At 37.4% G+C, this 18,322-nt stretch overlaps 1 protein-coding gene across 1 annotated transcript in view; it reads left to right on the top strand.

Annotated features, from left to right (window-relative positions):
• Positions 1-18,322, top strand: part of CNTN5 (contactin 5) — a 1,550,500-nt gene that overhangs the window by 1,508,995 nt on the left and 23,183 nt on the right. The window lies entirely within an intron of this gene.

The following is an 18,322-nucleotide window of genomic DNA, read 5'->3' as shown; positions in this document are numbered from 1 at the left end:
AGAACACCTGACATGCCTCTTGAGAAATCTGTATGTAGGTCAGGAAGCAACAGTTAGAACTGGATATGAAACAACAGACTGGTTCCAAATAGGAAAAGGAATACATCAAGGCTGTATATTATCACCCTGCTTATTTAACGTATATGCAGAGTACTTCATGAGAAACACTGGGCTGGAAGAAGCACAAGCTGGAATCAAGATTGCTGGGAGAAATATCAATAATCTCAGATATGCAGATGACACCACCCTATGGCAGAAAGTGAAGAAGAACTAAAGAGCCTCTTGATGAAAGTGAAAGAGGAGGGTGAAAAAGTTGGCTTAAAGCTCAAAATTCAGGAAACTAAGATAATGGTATCCAGTCCCATCACTTCATGGCAAATAGATGGGGAAATAGTGGTTGACTTTATTTTTGGGGGCTCCAAAATCACTGCAGATGGTGATTGCAGCAATGAATTTAAAAGATGCTTACTCCTTGGAAGGAAAGTTATGACCAACCTAGACAGCATATTAAAAAGCAGAGACATTACTTTGCCAGCAAAGTTCCATCTAGTCAAGGCTATGTTTTTTCCAGTGGTCATGTATGGATATGAGAGTTGGACTATAAAGGAAGCTGAGCACCAAGGAATTGATGCTTTTGAAATGTGGTGTTGGAGAAGACTCTTGAGAGTCCCTTGGGCTGCAAGGAGATCCAACCAGTACATCCTAAAGAAATCAGTCCTGAGTGTTCACTGGAAGGACTGATGTTGAAGCTGAAACTCCAATACTTTGGCCATCTGATGCGAAAAGCTGACTCACATGAAAAAACCCTGATGCTGGGAAAGATTGAGGGCAGGAGGAGAAGGGGACCACAGAGGATGAGATGGTTGGATGGCATCACTGACTCAATGGACATGGGTTGGGTGGACTCTGGGAGTTGGTGATGGACAGGGAGGCCTGGTGGGCTGCAGTTCATGGGGTCGCAAAGAGGCGGACACAACTGAGCGACTGAAATGAACTGAACTGAACCTTTAAGATCAATCACTACTTCTGTCTAAATAATGATCAGTAGCAACAATTTGGGAAGAGAGCACATCAATATAGAACTCTCAGGCCAGCAACAGCTGTATTTGTTTTAGAACCATCTGTCTCTTTTCAGGATACCAAGGTGTTTAATTCACACTAGAATAATAAACTCTCCAGTTTTGTTATCAGAAATTGTTAAGAGTCAGACTCAACCACTAATATGTTTTTGCACCAGCCAATGCCTATGAGAGTCTAATCACCACTGCAGAAAACTATTTTAGCCTCATAGAAAAGCAGTTGAAAGAAGTCAAGATGAGACTTTTATACGGGGAGGTTCCCTTGATACACCAGGAATAATTGGGGGAAGGTGGTAAATGAGAAAAAATAAATCATTTCTGAAGTTATGGGCACACATTTATTTCTTTCTAAGATATTGCTCCTCTCAAACATATACTCAACTATCAGTTTGATATTGAAAAACTATATCTCTAGAATGCATAGTATGGTATTAACTAATGATAACCCCTCAATGCACTCTTAATAAATAAGCAAACTCGAACCTATATCTAGTTCACTTGACTCTGAAATGTTTGTGTCTTCTCTTGTACTAATCTTGGGAGGCTACCCCCAAGCAAGGGTCATTTAGAACTAAGATGGAGCAACAGTCATCAAGGGCAATAAGTCCTTAAAGCCAGTATAGCATCGGTTGGTCTCCCCTGCTGAGTGCTCCTCACTGGTGCTCTCCTCCCCCTGTTCTCACTCACTGCTCCTCCTCTGACTCACAGCCCGACTCTGATTGTGACCCGGATTGTCAGGCAGATCCGGATCTTGTCTGTCTCTGATCTGATTTTCTGTATGTTTTGTCTGGATCTCAGGTATCATTTCTTACTCATTCATTTATTTATCCATTTGATAGCTGTTGAATACCTCTTTTGTTTTGTTGCAGTGCGTGGGGTAAAGCAAAAAGTAAAATAGACAAGGTCCCTGCCCTTAGGAAGCTCACAGTGTAGCAAGGGAAACTTATTTCACTTTCTTTCATTTTTGTCTTTTGGGGATTTTGTTGTTGTTGTTTGGTAAGTCCTGGCAGTTCCTTCTGTTTAATGAAATGGTTTTGACGTCCTTTTTCCTGATGCAGCCAGACCTGCAGGGCAGGGGTAAGGGTCTCAGTAAGAGGCTTTCCCTGACACCGTCTGTCAGGTTCCTGCCTATAATTGGCATTTGTGTCTTTTACAAGGAAGCCTCCAGTACATCTTAATTTAAGAAGCAATGAATCAAGGATTTTGACTTAAACTATAGTAATCGGCAACTAACACTTTCAAATACATTAACCAAGTAATTCAAATCAAACTGATTAATTTTGTTATTAAAATGACTAATTGCTCTATCTAACAGAATGGTCAAAGCAATTGATTTGGTAGAAATAGCAAAGCACAAAGACAGGGTCAGAATGATGACAGACCCTAGCTCGACAGAAAATAAAATGACTTTATAGTAAAGGGCTTCAGGAATTTTTAGTAATGTCATCCCTTTTAATTTATAAGTGGGTCCACCATGGAATTTCTAAATGTCACAATTAGGCTAGATTAGAATTCTGTTATGAGTTCTAATAGGTGGTCTTTTTACCTAACTTTTGAGACTGCCTTCATATAAATCTAGCATTACCTCGCAAAAATGGCCATCTGAGGGAAAGAGTATCAAATCACATATATAGACACCAATCCATCTAATTGTATTTTACAAATAGCTGAACTATTTTGTTGACATTATCTTAAAACCACCCATTTGAGAAGTTTGATTACTTACATGGAAGCAGCTTGAAATTTCATGGCTACAGAGACTAAATGCAGAAATCGTTGACATTGAGATATGTGAAATTTCTAGCTCTGACGTGCAGCATGATTGAAAATCAGAAGTGAGCTATATTTATTGAATGATTTTGATTTTTGAATTACCATGACTATCCCATCTGGATTGCCATCTCTGTCACTGGCCCATGCAAGTAAATTATTAGATTCAGTTTGGAATTTATGAACCCACCAGCATTAAGTGTCCTATGAACAGTAGTTCCTGAATCTTAGAGCAGAATCTCTCAAGCTTTTCTGAGAAAATCAGTATTTCATGTGCATCCAAAATCAGAACAGATGCCAGTGTAGCCAGAAAAAAAGAAGAAAAAGTCAGTCGCTCAGTCCTGTCCAACTCTTTGTGACCCCACGGACTATACAGCCCACCAAGCTCCTCTGTCCACGGGATTCTCCAGGCAAAAATGCTGGAATGGGTAGCCATTCCCTCCTCCAGGGGATCTTCCTGACCCAGGGATCAAACCCAGGTCTTCCACATTACAGGCAAATTCTTCACTGTCTGAGCCACCAGGGAAGCCCATTTCATCATTTTTGCCTTTGATTTTCCCAGATTGAGAGGAATGACAAAGGAAATGAAGTGCTAATGGAATGCTAAATGATTATTTTTTTTTTATTTCTTCACTTACCAAGTAAACACTTGATAAGTATTTTAAAATAAGTTTATTTAGTATCAGGCACTGTGCTAGGCAGGAGAAATGCAAAAATCATTAAAATCTAGTTCTTACTCTTAAAAAGATCACAGTTTAATATTGTGGGGTGTTTATGGAAAATATAAGTAAACAAATTGAAGCTTTTGAATGGTGCTGGAGAAGATACTTGAGAGTCCCTCGGACAGCAAGGAGATCAACCCAGTCAATCCTAAAGGAAGTAAACTCTAAACATTCATTGGAACGACTGTTGCTGAAGCTAAGGTTCCAATACGTGGGCTACCTGATGCGAAAAGCTGGCTCACTGGAAAAGACCATGATGCTGGGAAAGACTGAGGCAAAAGGAGAAGCAGGTGATAGGAGATGAGATGATTATATACAGTCACCAACTCAATGGACATGAATTTGAGCAAACTCTGGGAGACAGTGAAGGACAGGGCAGCCTGGCATGCTGCAGTCCATGGGGTCACAGAGTCAGACACGACTTAGCAACTGAAAAACAACAAAGTAAACAAAAGGCAGAGAGGAAGAACATCAGAACAAGACAATTCTTATGTCCATAATTACCCTGGGATTCCTTAGCATCCTGATATTCTGGAGAAACATTCCTGAAAATAAACCCATGCCAATGCCCTTCATGAGCATAAATTTCTGTTTGCATGAGCATATGCTTCTGTCCCTGAATGTCCTCAATTTTCCTAAATAAAATAGTAAATTATTAATAAAAATTTTCCTGAATAAACCAGAAAAGGAATTTTAGAAATATTTTATGTATTCTGCAATTTGCCTGTGAAACATAACTCCCCATGACTATCAAGTTAAAGGCATTTCATATTCACTGTGGCCTTTTTGAAAGATTTTTATTAACTATGTATTTTAAAGTCTGGGTTCATTTCAGCAATAAGCAACAATGTATTTTATAGCAAGGAGAAAAGTACACGATGTCCTGGTTCTGATTTCGAAGTTTTTCATGCTTACTATTAAGAAGAATGAAAGGTAAAACAGCTTGTCCCATTTTACAATTCTCACTAAAAGACACTCCTAGCGACTGCTTTTCCTGGGCTATGTTCAAGACTTGCATGTATTTATTTCAGATCTTGCAGAGGATATGTAACTCAGAAGTTCATTTTAGACGTGTCACTAAAGCTATTTCCACTTATTGATTGCACTGAAAAGATGCCAATTGTGTTTTGATCTATAAAATAAGTTGTAGTGGAGATTTCTTAAGGCAAAAAGTGATGAGATTGTTTTTGTATTTTATTTTATGTTCTGACTCTAAGCATCAGAGCAGGAAACCGGGGGGGGGGGGTGGGGGGTGGGGGGGGGGGTGGGGAAGGTCCTCACTGTTGACTGACAATAATTCTTACTAGGCAGATTGCATTTAATTGGTATAGCAGAGGGTGCAAGGGTATGTGTGTATGTGTGTGGAAAATAGAATTTCAGACATAAATTAAAGGAGGAGAAGAAGCCAAAATGAAACCAGTTACCAAAAAGTAAAAACAAAGACTGTTTTATTTTCCAAAAGGTGATGTGTAGCAATTATTTTTGCAGATTCTCTTTAGCTTTTTGTCATGACTATTTAAAGCGTCTGCCTGCAAGGCGGGAGACCCGGGTTCGATCCCTGGGTCTGGAAGATCCCCTGGTGAAGGAAATGGCAACCCACTCCAGTATTCTTGCCTGGAGAATCCCATGGATGGAGGAGACTGGTAGGCTACAGTCCACGGGGTCGCAAAGAGTCAGACATGACTGGTAGATGACACGTTCATATAATAATAAGAAAAAAAAAAAAAAAACCTAAACAGTGAGAAGTAACTATTTCTACCCTTCCTTTTCTGAAATTCTGTGAATTCTGAAAAAAATCAAATAGCTTTCATGTTTCTATCATTAGATTTCTTTCTTGGGTTATTTTCAGAGACTGGGAGGCTAACTAAAGCTATTTATGTTTTTCAAAATTCAGCAGATCAAAGGAAATTGAAGCAACATTTCAGTTACTTAACTTATTCTGTCTCTTGTCCTATTGAGAAGCTATTCTGTAGAGTTCTTTTAGAAAATAATGGATAACTCAGTTTATACTGTGTTTCTTTTTCATTTGCTTCTAGATACATTTCTTGATGGAGAAAATTCTCTAACCCAAATCACTTTTCAAATTTTCCATCTTAAACTTTTATAAATCATTTTATTTAAAGAATACTAAAATATATGCCCAAATATATTCTTATCCACATAAAGAACCCAAGGGTATGAATTATATCTCTTATCAAAATCAGAAGCATTTCTTATTTTTTCACTCTGACACAAATGTGAATTTGTGTTACCTCAAAACAGGGTGTTTTCCTTGCTCTTAAATCCAGCCATCTCGAGCTCATCATGTGACCATCCACAGTCTTACTCTCTATCATATAATGTACACCCATGCACAAAATAAAATAGCAAACGTGGATATCAACCCATTTAATTTTACCAATACTGGGAACAGATTCTTTTAGAATGACCCATATGAGAATTACCAAATTACAGCGAACTTTTCCTTTTGAGAGCTAGGTTTATAACTTAAATACCTGACAACATACTTGTGGCATAGAGGTATTAATTCAGTGGGTGTTGAAGAGATAGATATATACATGGGCTTGCTTACTATACTGAGAAACAGAGGACTATCATAAAGTGTTTTAACACAAACACACAAAGAAAGCTTTGCCAAAGACATACTAGCATTATAAAAATGCCAATTACTAATGACTATTTTTCCCTCAACAGTGTATTGGTAAGATTAATTTACATTATTACAGACTTTCCCTTAAAGTTCATTTGTGAGTATCCCACAATATATTTATCATTCTTCCATTGATGGACATTAGATTTGTTTACAGTTTGAGTATGTTATGAATGGAGCTGAGTATATAAAACAATTTTGGTAGAATTATTCACTTAGAATATCATACCTAATTCATGATCATTATATAGCTTGCATTTTTTAGGCCTTCTTTGATCTTTATCCACACTGACCTTGCAGATCTTTTCTTGATTTATCCCTATTTAATCTTTTCATTGTAATATAACCATAACCTTTGATTTTAACATATTTTTCTTTAACTTTGTGTTGTGAAATATTTACACATATGAAATATACAAAAGAGCATACTGAATTTCTACTCAACACTTGTCTTCAATAATTATGAATTAAGGAATAATTGGGCTTAATAAAGAATAACCTGTTTTATATATGTATGTCTGTGTGTGTTAGTTGCTTAGTCATGTCTGACTCTTTGAAGCTCCATGGACTGTAGCCTAATAGGTTCCTCTGTCCATGGAATTCTACAGGCAAGAATACTGGAGTGGGTCACCATTTCCTTCTCCAGGGGATCTCCCTCACCCAGGGATTGAACCCATGTCTCCTGAATTGCAGGCAGATTCTTTACTGTCTGAGCAACCAGGGGATCCCACGAGAAGCCGTATATAAAGTGCAGGTAAAGAATCTGCCTTCCAATGTAGGAAATCAAGTCTCCATCCCTGAGTCAGGAAGATCCCCTGGAGAAGGGAATAGCAATCCACTCCAGTATTCTTGCCTGGAGAATTCCATGGACAGAGAAACCTGGTGGGCTACAGTCTTTGGGTTCGCAAAGAGTTGGACATGACTGAGCAACTATCATTTTCACTTTCAATCAATCCTAGGGCTTCCCTGGGTGGCTCAGTAGTAAAGAATTCACCTGCCAATGCAGGACACAGGGCTTCGATCCCTGGGTTGGGAAGACCCCCTGGAGAAGGAAATGGCAACCCACCCCAGTATTTCTGTCTGGAAAATCCCATGGACAGAGGAACTTGGCAAGCTACAGTTCAGGGATTGTGAAAGAATCAGACATGACTTAGTGACTGAACAACAAAAACAATCAATCATAGTATTATTTTGAAGAATATCTCTGTCATCATATCATTTTCACCCAAAGTATTTCATAATAAGTTTCTAAGTAAGTGAAAGTCGCTCAGTCGTGTCTGACTTTTTGTGACCCCATGGACTGTATGTCCATGGGATTCTCCAGGCCAAAATACTGGAATAGGTAGCCTTTCCCTCTCCAGGGGATCTTCCCGACCCAGGATCGAACCCAGGTCTCCTGCATTTCTGGCAGATTCTTTACTAGCTGAGCTATCAGGAAAGGCCCAATAAGTCTCTAAACACATGCTTTAAAGACCTGTCATTTTTTTGCACCCTGAAGTCATGCAGATTAGAGAATACACTCAGTTAAAATGCAGCAAGCTCAAAAATCCCACCCAGTGCAGCTCTTTTAAAAGTAGATTTCTCTTGGTCACTGCTTACATTTTTATCAGATGCCACAGTATTTATCCCCAGGCAAGAATTGTTTATCATTTAGCCAAAATATGAAGAGTTTATGCTTGGTTTGGGGTCTTACAATTTCTGTCATTCTCTTACTTTTTGAATTTCCTTCTTATGTTTCCAACTGCTTTTTCTTGCACTAAACTCTACCATTTGCTACTCCAGCCGGTAAAGCTGTAAACTCCTGGCACCATGGTCATATTCTCAAGTAAAACATTCACAAACTTACCTGTCACAGTTGTAACTTGTCAAGAGTAAACTCTCCTTCAAATTCTGTCTGCTTTTGGATGCTTGCCAAGACTTTTAAAATTCTCACCTAGGGCAGGATTTGTATTTCCACTGTACAAAGCATTTCCACTTTCTAGCATTGTCTTTTTAATATCTCCGAGATCAGTAGAATTATTTTCTTTCAATAATTTGGTGATATCCTCTCCTTCTCCCTCTCTATTCTGATGACTCCTGATCAAAGGAGATTTACAAATTTTGGGGTCTTTTCAAAGAATTAACTTTGGCTCTATTCCAATATTTTGTTTCTCAATTCATCTCTATTATACCCTTCTTTCTAGTTTATTTGGGCTTAAAATGTATTGTTTTTCAAACTCTGTAAGATGGTTTTATCATTGATTTTTTGGCTTTTTGCCTTTTGTAATATATGCATTTAAAACTATACATTTCCAAAACTGCATTTCTAGCACCTTAGATGTGGTTAACCATATAATATGCTTGAGTACATAATACTTTTTTTAAAAAAATTTAATATAGTTCTACTATATTAACTTTCATACTGTAACTTTTATTCTTTCATATAACTAGTATCTATTAAGGGACTATTACATCTACCCCTGATCAGACAAAACATTTAAGGACCTTAGTTATTAATAAAAATACTCCCCTAATATCTTGTTTAATATATTGTATTTTAGAACACTTGAGTAGATTAAAATGAAGAAGGGAATGGAACTAACATTTGTAAAACACCTACACTGAACTACACATGTTAAGAACAAATTCAATTATATTTGAAACCAGTTTTTAAGTGTAATTTTTAGATAGCAGTGACAGCTTATAGAAAAAATAAATACAATTTATTCAGTAAATTATATCCATCCTTATGTTCCTGCTGCATTTCATACTTCCTCACCGCAGAGCCTCTAATCACTGTTGAACTGTCTCATAAATATTAAAAATCTTAACTACGCATTGTTTATCTTATTTGATTCATTAAATTGTATCCTTTATAGTAAAATTACCTCTGGGCACAAAGCAGCTAATTTTGCATGCAATCTAATAATGCTGACTGCCAGTGTATCTCAGAGTACTGATTGTGAATAGCCAATTTAATAACTATACCTGGTGCTAAGCTCGGGAGATTAGGAAACTGGAGATCAACTAAATAGACGCAAGCAGAGACTTTTCTGACCGAAATAAATTCATTATTCATGGGAAATGTGCTCCCCATGTATAGAATTTCTGAAACTCAATAGAAACACATGGCTGAACTTAGGTTTTACATAAAGTGAAAGTCGTTCAGTCGTGTCCAACTCTTTGCGACCCCATGGACTATACAGTCCCTGGAATTCTCCAGGCCAAAATAATGGAGTGGGTAGCCTTTGCCTTCTTCAAGGGATCTCCCCAACACAGGTCTCCCGCACTGCAGGCAGATTCTTTTCCAGCTGAGCCACAAAGGAAGCCCAAGGACACTGGTGTGCATGCTTAGTCACTCAGTGGTGTCCTACTCTTGCGACGCATGGACTGTAGCCTGTCAGGTGCCTCTTTCCATGGAATTCTCCAGGCAAGAATACTGGAGTGGGTTGCCATTTCCTTCTCCAGGGGATCTTCCCGACCCAGGGATTGAACTGGGATCTTCTGCATTGCAGGCAGATGTTTTACCAACTGAGCTATCAGGGAATTTCTGAAACTCAATAGAAATACATGGCTGAACTTAGGTGTTACATAAGAGGTACATAAAAGGGACTTAAGCATTACTCGGGAAAAGATTATAGTGTTTAAAGTGTGTCTGAAGGTGAAGAATCAGTGGAGAAAGCAGGGTAGTAAGGAAGTATCTGCTTTCTAACCGTCAGTTTAGTCACAATTTTTAAATTTAGGAATGGCAGTGAATTGAATGGAAACATGTAAAATCACCTTTTCTTAATATCTCTTAAAGTAACCATGAAACCATGAGAAAAGAGAGAATCTTTTTTGCAATCATAATGAGGAGTATGAAACAAGAATTTTAGTACAATTTTCTAAGGTTTTCTTTCCTTTCATCTTCGTGCAATGACCCATCTTCAAAATTCCATTTTCTAGGTTCAAGCAAGCAACAAAATAGCCTCTAGCCTCCTTCTCCTTTATCTTTTTCTTCAATGAAAAAACTGTAGTCACGAACAGGAAGCTTTGTCTCTTATCTCAAGCTTCTGAAAATTTTTTTGTGTTGTGTGGAGAGTATGAGTGGAGGCTTGTACCAGCACAAAGTTTGGCCTCTGTCTCACAGCATCAGCCACTGGGCTTGGATACACAGTCTAGAGATGGATATATCCCCATGCAAATAGAACTTCTATTCCTTTGTAGAGCACCATTAAAAACAGGTTAAATCCTAGAATCATTAAACAGAAGAAATACTTTTTAAAGAGGAAAGAAATGATAGGAGAAAAATCTTTGGAATAAGAAAACAAATAAGGCTCAGAATGAATTCCTTTCCCATAAGAGATTTTCTTGTAAATAAGAAGATAATTTTTAAACATAAGTTTCTAGATAATAATGAGAGAAAAGAAAATATTTCTTCTATCAATATATTAAAAGAGTAATGCTGGTTATTAAAGAGAGTGCAATAAAATAAAAACCTAAGTAATTAAAATAAAATATTCATTAGGAACAATCAAATGCAAATTTGATATTGCTAATTATTTAGGCCAGTGCTTTGGAGTACAAGCTTGAGAAGTAAACCCAGAATGCAAAGTACATGAATAAGGAAATTTTACTATAAGGTAAGAGAGAAGAAGGCAGATGTAAAGAACAAAAGGGGTTTGGTCCATAAACCAACTAGATATCTGCCAAGAAGACAGAATAGATGGAGCAAAATCAGTGACAATAGCAACAATAAAAATCCAAAGTAAACAGCAATCCAAAAACAAAGTAACTGAAAAATATCCCTACCTTAAAGTAGAGAACGCCCACAGAGTTTCTTGTCACACCTATAACTAGTCCGTCACCAAAGTCTGTTGGCTTTATCTTCTAAAGATCTCTCTACTGCATACCCATCCCCATGTCCATAGCTGTCGCGCTAATCCAGGCCATCCCCATTTCTTACCAGACTCAGGCATCACCTCCTAACTGCTCTCCTGTTTCTACTTCAGCCCCTTTCCAAGCTGTCTTCATATTGCAACCATTTATTCACTAAGATAAATCATACAGTGCTCCTCAATGCCAATATGAAGCAAGCAATTAAACAGATAAAGTAGGATAGTCTCATATAGTAATTCATATAGGCATCTCCGGTGGCTCAGACGGTAAAGCATCTACCTACAGTGTGGGAGACCTGGGTTCAGTCCCTGGGTTGGGAAGATCTGCTGGAGAAGGGAAAGGCTGCCCACTACAGTACTCTTGCCTGGAAAATCCCATGAATGGAGGAGTCTGGTAGGCTACAGTCCACGGGTCACAAAGAGCCAGACATGACTGAGGGACTTCACTTTCCTTTTCTTTTCATTTAGTGATAATTATAAGAGATAATAATAATCATAATAAAACTCAGAGTAATATAAAATAGAGTGACTAAGGGAGGGAAAGTTTCTTTAAGGAAGTGACCAAGGGAAGCTTCACCATTTAGCTAAAACTTGGATGGAAAGGAGATGGCAATTTGGAGAAAGAAGGTAAAAAGAGTTTATGGGTAAAAAAGGCACTAGAAGTTCAAAGGCTGTAAATCGAGAATGTAACTCAATGTTTGAGGCTGTTTTGCTGGAAGGTGATGAACAAAGTGATATGAGATATGAGGTGAGGTTGGAGAAGTATACAGCAATCATGTCGGGTAAGCTGTGGTGAGCAGTCTGCAAGTTACTCTAAGTGCAATATGGAGAGTTTTGGACAAAGGAGTGACCTAATTTACATGCTGAAAAAACAAAGCAAAAAATGTTTGACTGCTGCGTGTATCTTTTCAAAACAAAAATTTGATATCACATGTACATGTCACGCTCACCCCTGCTTAAGATCCTTCAATGTGTTGGCATTGCTCCAAACTGTGCTAAGCTCCAAACTGCATTGCTCCAGCCAGTGATAAGATTAGGTTCCGTCCTTTGCCTCTAGAATCAAAGGGAGCTACACACACCCTCAGCCTTCACGTTAGCCTAAGTGAAGTTTTTTTCAGGTTCACACGTTCTCCACTCACCTCTCCACGTTTGCACCTACTCCCCCTCTGCCTTCCTTACTGATGCTTTCTCTGACCAGCCTCCTTCCACTGAGTCCTAGTTCAGACTGTAGATCTCCAGCAATATGCAGCTTGGCTGAACCACAATTGTACATTTGTGTGGTTTTTCATCCAGTAACTATCTTGGCTACTGTTTTTTTTTTTTTTTTTCCAGTTAAGAAACTTTTTGAATCCACAGCAAAATTGAGCAGACAAAAAGGGTTCCCACGTACCCACTGTCTTCACACACTTAACCTTAACTCCTCCATGATCAACATCCCCCCCAGAGAATGACATTTGTTGCAGTTGATGAGCCTACAGTGACACGTCATTACCAGTCAAAATCTAGTGTTTAAATTAGCGTTCACTCTTTGCAGCAACATGGATGGACCTGGAGATTATCACACTAAGTGAAGTAAGGCAGAAAGAGGACAAATACCATATGATATAACTTATATGTGTAATCTAAAATATGACACAAATGAACCTATTTTCGAAACAAAATCAGAATCAAAAACAGATATCAGACTGGTGGTTGCCAAGGGGGAAGGGGTTAGGGAATGGATACAGTGGGAGGTGGGATTAGCAGATATAAGTTTTTAAACATAGAATGGATAAATAAGAATGTCTTACTGTATAGCACAGCAAACCATAGTTAATATCCTATGATAAACCATAATGGAAAAGAACATAAAAAAGAATGTATATAACTGAATCACTTTGTATACAGTAGTAATTGACACAACATTATAAGTCAACTGTACTTCAATAAGAAACAAATAAATTAGGATTCACTGTTGATGTACACTTTAAGTCTTCAGACAAAAGTATGACATGTATCTACCATTGTAAATTGTACATAATAGTTTCACAGTCCTAAAATTCCTCTGTGTTCTGCCTATGCAGTGTCTTTTTGGACTCACCATTAATCTCCAGTTGCCTGCAGGCACAGTGCTTGGTAAATAATGCATATTCAAAAAAACTTTTGAATGAATAATTTAATAGTTTTGAAAAACTCAAAGTATGGTAAAATATTTACATTTCACTATGCATTTTGATTATTTTTTTAAAAAAATCTAACCTTACTAGAGAATAAATTACTTGCAATGGTGCAAAAACTTTTGCAACATTAAATAACATCAGATAATAGAGCTGTGTTTATTAAATTCAGGAAGTACACTATTGAATGAGCAGTGACCATTGTGTGCAATTTAAATTATAAACAAGGGAATACAGGAGGTAAGAATTATGCTTTTAAAAACTAACAGGTAACAAAAATCGGCTAGGAAGAAACCTTCAATGGTTTTAAATGTGACTGAATAAAGACTGGGAAATAGGGGGAAGTCCGTGTCTCATCCAGTAACCTTTGACTGCATACAGCAGCAGTGGTAGATTTAAATCCTGTAACTTCATGTAAGGAAACCAGATTGTGTATGACATGAATATCTTAGAATCATCATATCAGATAATTGAATATGTTATCTGCATAGTTAAAATTATCATTATCCTGGAGAATCAATTTTGGAAAAAATGGGTTATCTACTAAGAAAAGCATCCTGCAGATTTAAGTTCAAATCTACACTCTTAAAACTATTGGCTCACTCAGAATTCATGCTTCCTGCCTGCCACTATTTATATTACACATAAGTAAAAATAATTCTGAGGAATGAAATCAGAAAATAAAACAATGTAAAGAATAGCAAAAATAAAAGAAAACAGACACACAAGTTAGAAAAATCAGAAATATTAAACCACCAAAAAACAAAATAGTTTAAGTAGTCAGATGAAAATAAGGGAGCTGTCTGAAAACAATTCATAAAACTGAAGTAAGTGGTATTTTATCTGCTTTATAAATAAGGATATAGAGATTCAGTGGTTAAGTAACTTGTCCCACTATATGAAGCTTATAGATTTCAAAAATATGATTAAAATTTAGGCCTCTGACTCCACAACCATGATATGTGTAGAGCTGGCAACAGTACAGTGTATCTCTCAGATTTATACGCTATCGTTGGAAATGAAAATTAGTACAAACTATTTGAAAACCAGTGTAGCACTTTTGTTTCAAAAGTATAAAAACTTCAATAATTTTGGATCCTATAATCTCCTGTCTGGGATTCTGTTCTGGGGAATTACTCCAGTATGTGGAAAACAATATACATGAACAATGAACATACTCATGTCAACATTTTAAGTAAGAGAACAAATCTGGAAGCTACCCAAATGTTCCACAAAAGAACAATGGTTAAATTATATTTGGTACACAAGGGATATAAATTATTACTATAAAAATGGGAAAATATTCATATGTGACTATAAGTACATGATTTATTAGCTATATGTAATAAAAATACTAGAAGGGTATAATAAAATAATGTAATAAAAGCATACCCATGAAAACCCCAATTGTGTGAGAGTGATAAAATAGCAGGTTATCTGTGCTTCTAGTTTCAGATATTTGTGTCTTTTAAAATGTTTTAAACTTCATTTCAAGTGATCTCATAGAGAGTTCAAAATGTATAGGTTGATGAAATTTATCATCAGGATAGAATTGAATCATGGGGAAATAAATTGAATAAAGAGGAAGTTTCAACTTTAAAAGGTATAGGGTGACTTATGAATACTATATTACCTCAATTTCAAGTTAAGAATCACTAGATAAGCATGATATTAAACTCCATATGTTTTTCTGCTTTTCTGATTTATCCTCTCCTCCATCAAAAACATAGGAAATAAAATTAATATTTCTCTATAAAGGTAATAACTAACTCTTCCAGCTCTTTTTTCAAAATTCCAGAAAGAGAAATAATGCTTTTTTTTAAATTTTAGATTTATGACAGGTTTTATTTGGTACAGCTAGAATTTGTATTTATTTTGCAATCTGTTACTTAGAAACATATTATCTTTTACTTGGGATGTTGAATTTCATGGTGATTCATCAGCAAATTAAATATTCAATATTTAGAAGTCCAGAATTTGTATTGGAATCTGTGTTTGTATCGAAATCTGTAATCTGTTGAATTTAATCACACTAAACTCTCTCAAATATATATATTTAACTAACTTAAAATAATCTATCCAATTAAAGAAAGTTGAAACAGAGACCTGAAAATCAGAGAAATCATTGGAAAGGAGAAAGATACACGTTTGTTCATCCAACAACATGTCATTCAATTGTGTAGTTTGAAAATAGCTTAGATTTCTTCAGTTAAAAGTATGCTGAAAATCAAACAAGATAAGTTAGCTCTTGGAATTACGAATAATGGGGCAAACATAATACAAAAGGCAGGGTTAGAGCATTTCAGCTTAATCAAACAAATTTCTGAAGTTCATTCATTCAGTTGTATGCCAGTTCAAATCTGTGAAGAGACAAGGATGAGCAACAGGAGTTTGATTATGATTATCTTATTAACTATGTGAGAATGTGGTTAGCTGCTTCAGTCATGTCTGACTCTTTGCGACCCTATGGACTGTAGCCTGCCATGCTCCTCACTCCTTGGGATTCTTCAGGCAAGAGTACTGGAGTAGGCTGCCAAGCCATCCTCCAGGGGATCTTCCCAACCCAGGGCTCAAACCTGTGTCTCCTGCATTACAGGTGGATTGCTTACCACTGAGCCACTGGGAAGTCCCTTATTAACTATATACACTTTTTTTTCCCCAAGAGCTGTGCAGGTGTGTCAGACAGTTTTTAATTGCAAAGAATTAAATTACTCTAGCTTAAATAGGAAGTGTTTTATTATAAGGATTAAATTGTTACAAAATTATTGAATTAAATTAACAGACTCCGTAATCTTTCAAAAATGGCTGTTAAAGCTAGTCGATGGACCATGACATAGAGGAAGACAGTGATGTCCATTAAAAGCAGGAAGTCTCCAGCCCTCGTCCCACTCTCCACTGCTGTGGTTTGTTTGGAAGTCAACATGAACAGGACAGCTCCACGTTCAAGAAGACTTTGTGATCTGGAAGCCTCTGCTGTTCCTGCCAGTTCCAGAACTCCACCATGTTACTATAATTTGCACCAACAAAATGGTTTTCTTGCACGTGGCTTCTTAACCTCCCATAAAGCTGATGGTTAGACAATGAGCCACTCAGTTTTGCTACCAGTCAGAGGGTGAAGGGGAAAGGCAAAATAATGTCTCTGTTACTATCAGTTCAGTTCAGTTCAGTCACTCAGTCATGTTCGACTCTTTATGACCTCATGAATTGCAGCACACCAGGCCTCCCTGTCCATCACCAACTCCCGGAGTTGACTCAAACTCATGTCCATCGAGTCGGTGATGCCATCCAGCCATCTCATCCTCTGTCGTCCCCTTCTCCTCCTGCCCCCAATTCCTCCCAGCATCAGGATCTTTTCCAATGAGTCAACTCTTCACATGAGGTGGTCAAAGTACTGGAGTTTCAGCTTCAGCATCAGTCCTTCCAATGAACACCCAGGACTGATCTCCTTCAGGATGGACTGGTTGGATCTCCTTGCAGTCCAAGGGACTCTCAAGAATCTTCTCCAACATCACAGCTCAAAAGCATCAATTTTTCGGTGTTCAGCTTTCTTCACAGTCGAACTCTCAAATCCATACATGACCACGGGAAAAACCATAGCCTTGACTAGATGGACCTTTGTTGGCAAAGTAATGTCTCTGCTTTTTAATATGCTAGCTAGGTTGGTCATAACTTTCCTTCCAAGGAGTAAGCGTCTTTTAATTTCATGGCTGCAATCACCATCTGCAGTGATTTTGGAGCCCAAAAAAATAAATTCTGACACTGTTTCCACTGTCTGTTACTATACTTGTAGGCAAAAAACAAACCAACAAACAAACAAACACCAGAGTTGGTGGAAGTTTGATCTATATCTCTTTGATCTCTATCTCACTTTTACTTTCAAATACCAGGCATATGCATCTGACTGGCTATACCTAAAATATATTCAGAGCCCTAACTGCAAGGGAGTCTTGGAAATACAGTGTTTATCTTTTCATCTCTTCAGTCCAGGAAGACACACTAGAATGAGGGTGAAATGGATGTTGAAAACCAAAGTACTATATCCCTTTCATTACTCAACGTCCATACACATCCTTCTCCCCATTCAACAGTTTCCTAAAAGTAACAGTTGGCAGTGGAACTGTCCCATACTGACATTGTGCAAATATCTCTTAAACAAATGAAAATGTACTCACCATCTCCTTAAAATGGAGAGCCAAGAAACTTCCTTTAGTCAACTTGTCCGTCTCCTCTAACAAACTACAATAGAAAGTTACCTACTCATAACACCCTTTCACAAGAAAGGAAGGGACCCAGGTTATTAATTTTTAGATATGAAACAGTATAAAGAAGAAAATGTGGCTGTTATAGTCTTCATGTCCTGAGGCTGCAGTTATAATTTCTAACTTTCTTCCTCCTCTGGACATGTTTTACTCCCTCTGCCTTCAGCCAGCATCTAGGCTGGAAGAGGGATGGGAAGTGACTCCAGTCCTTTTCTCTTCTGGAAGACAGTGGCCTCCAGTACCTTCCAATGGACCCAAGGAAGTGGGTGTCCTGAGTATACTCCAGAATACATCAAGTTTCACACAGAGTCCTCACTGCCTAAATCTCATACTAGAATCTGCAAATATGATGTTTCACTTTCTAGCCTGTAGACAAAGAACTTGAAGGAGATGAAATGGTTGCAGAAATACACTTCTTTCACCACAGTAATTAACTGGAAAAAGAACTGTTATTCTTCATTTTCACCAAGGTACAGAAGTAGGGGGAAAAACTACCCTGTAATGCCTTCATGCATAATTGAGTTCTAATTTATGAACAGGGTTAAGCATTATATACACACAGATAATTATTAAATGTCATAAAGGGATCAAGTTTGGTATGAGACCAGCCACCAAGAGCATATAACCAGGAAAGATCATCTCAATGCACAAAGTGTGTTTTGACAAAGAGTTATTCCCTTCTGCCACCCTCCCACATCCTAGTAATGTTATTTTTATGTATTTAGACCATTCCAAATCATCACGAATGTTCTCTCACCTCTTCTTTTTTAAACTCATCCAGCTATGTGATTCACCTCTGTGTGAGGCAGAGGAGGAAATATTCCTCATGT

This window comes from Dama dama, chromosome 1, assembly GCF_033118175.1.
Source record: "Dama dama isolate Ldn47 chromosome 1, ASM3311817v1, whole genome shotgun sequence".
Taxonomy (NCBI): Eukaryota; Metazoa; Chordata; class Mammalia; order Artiodactyla; family Cervidae; genus Dama; species Dama dama.
This window is presented reverse-complemented; position numbering and strand designations above follow the sequence as displayed.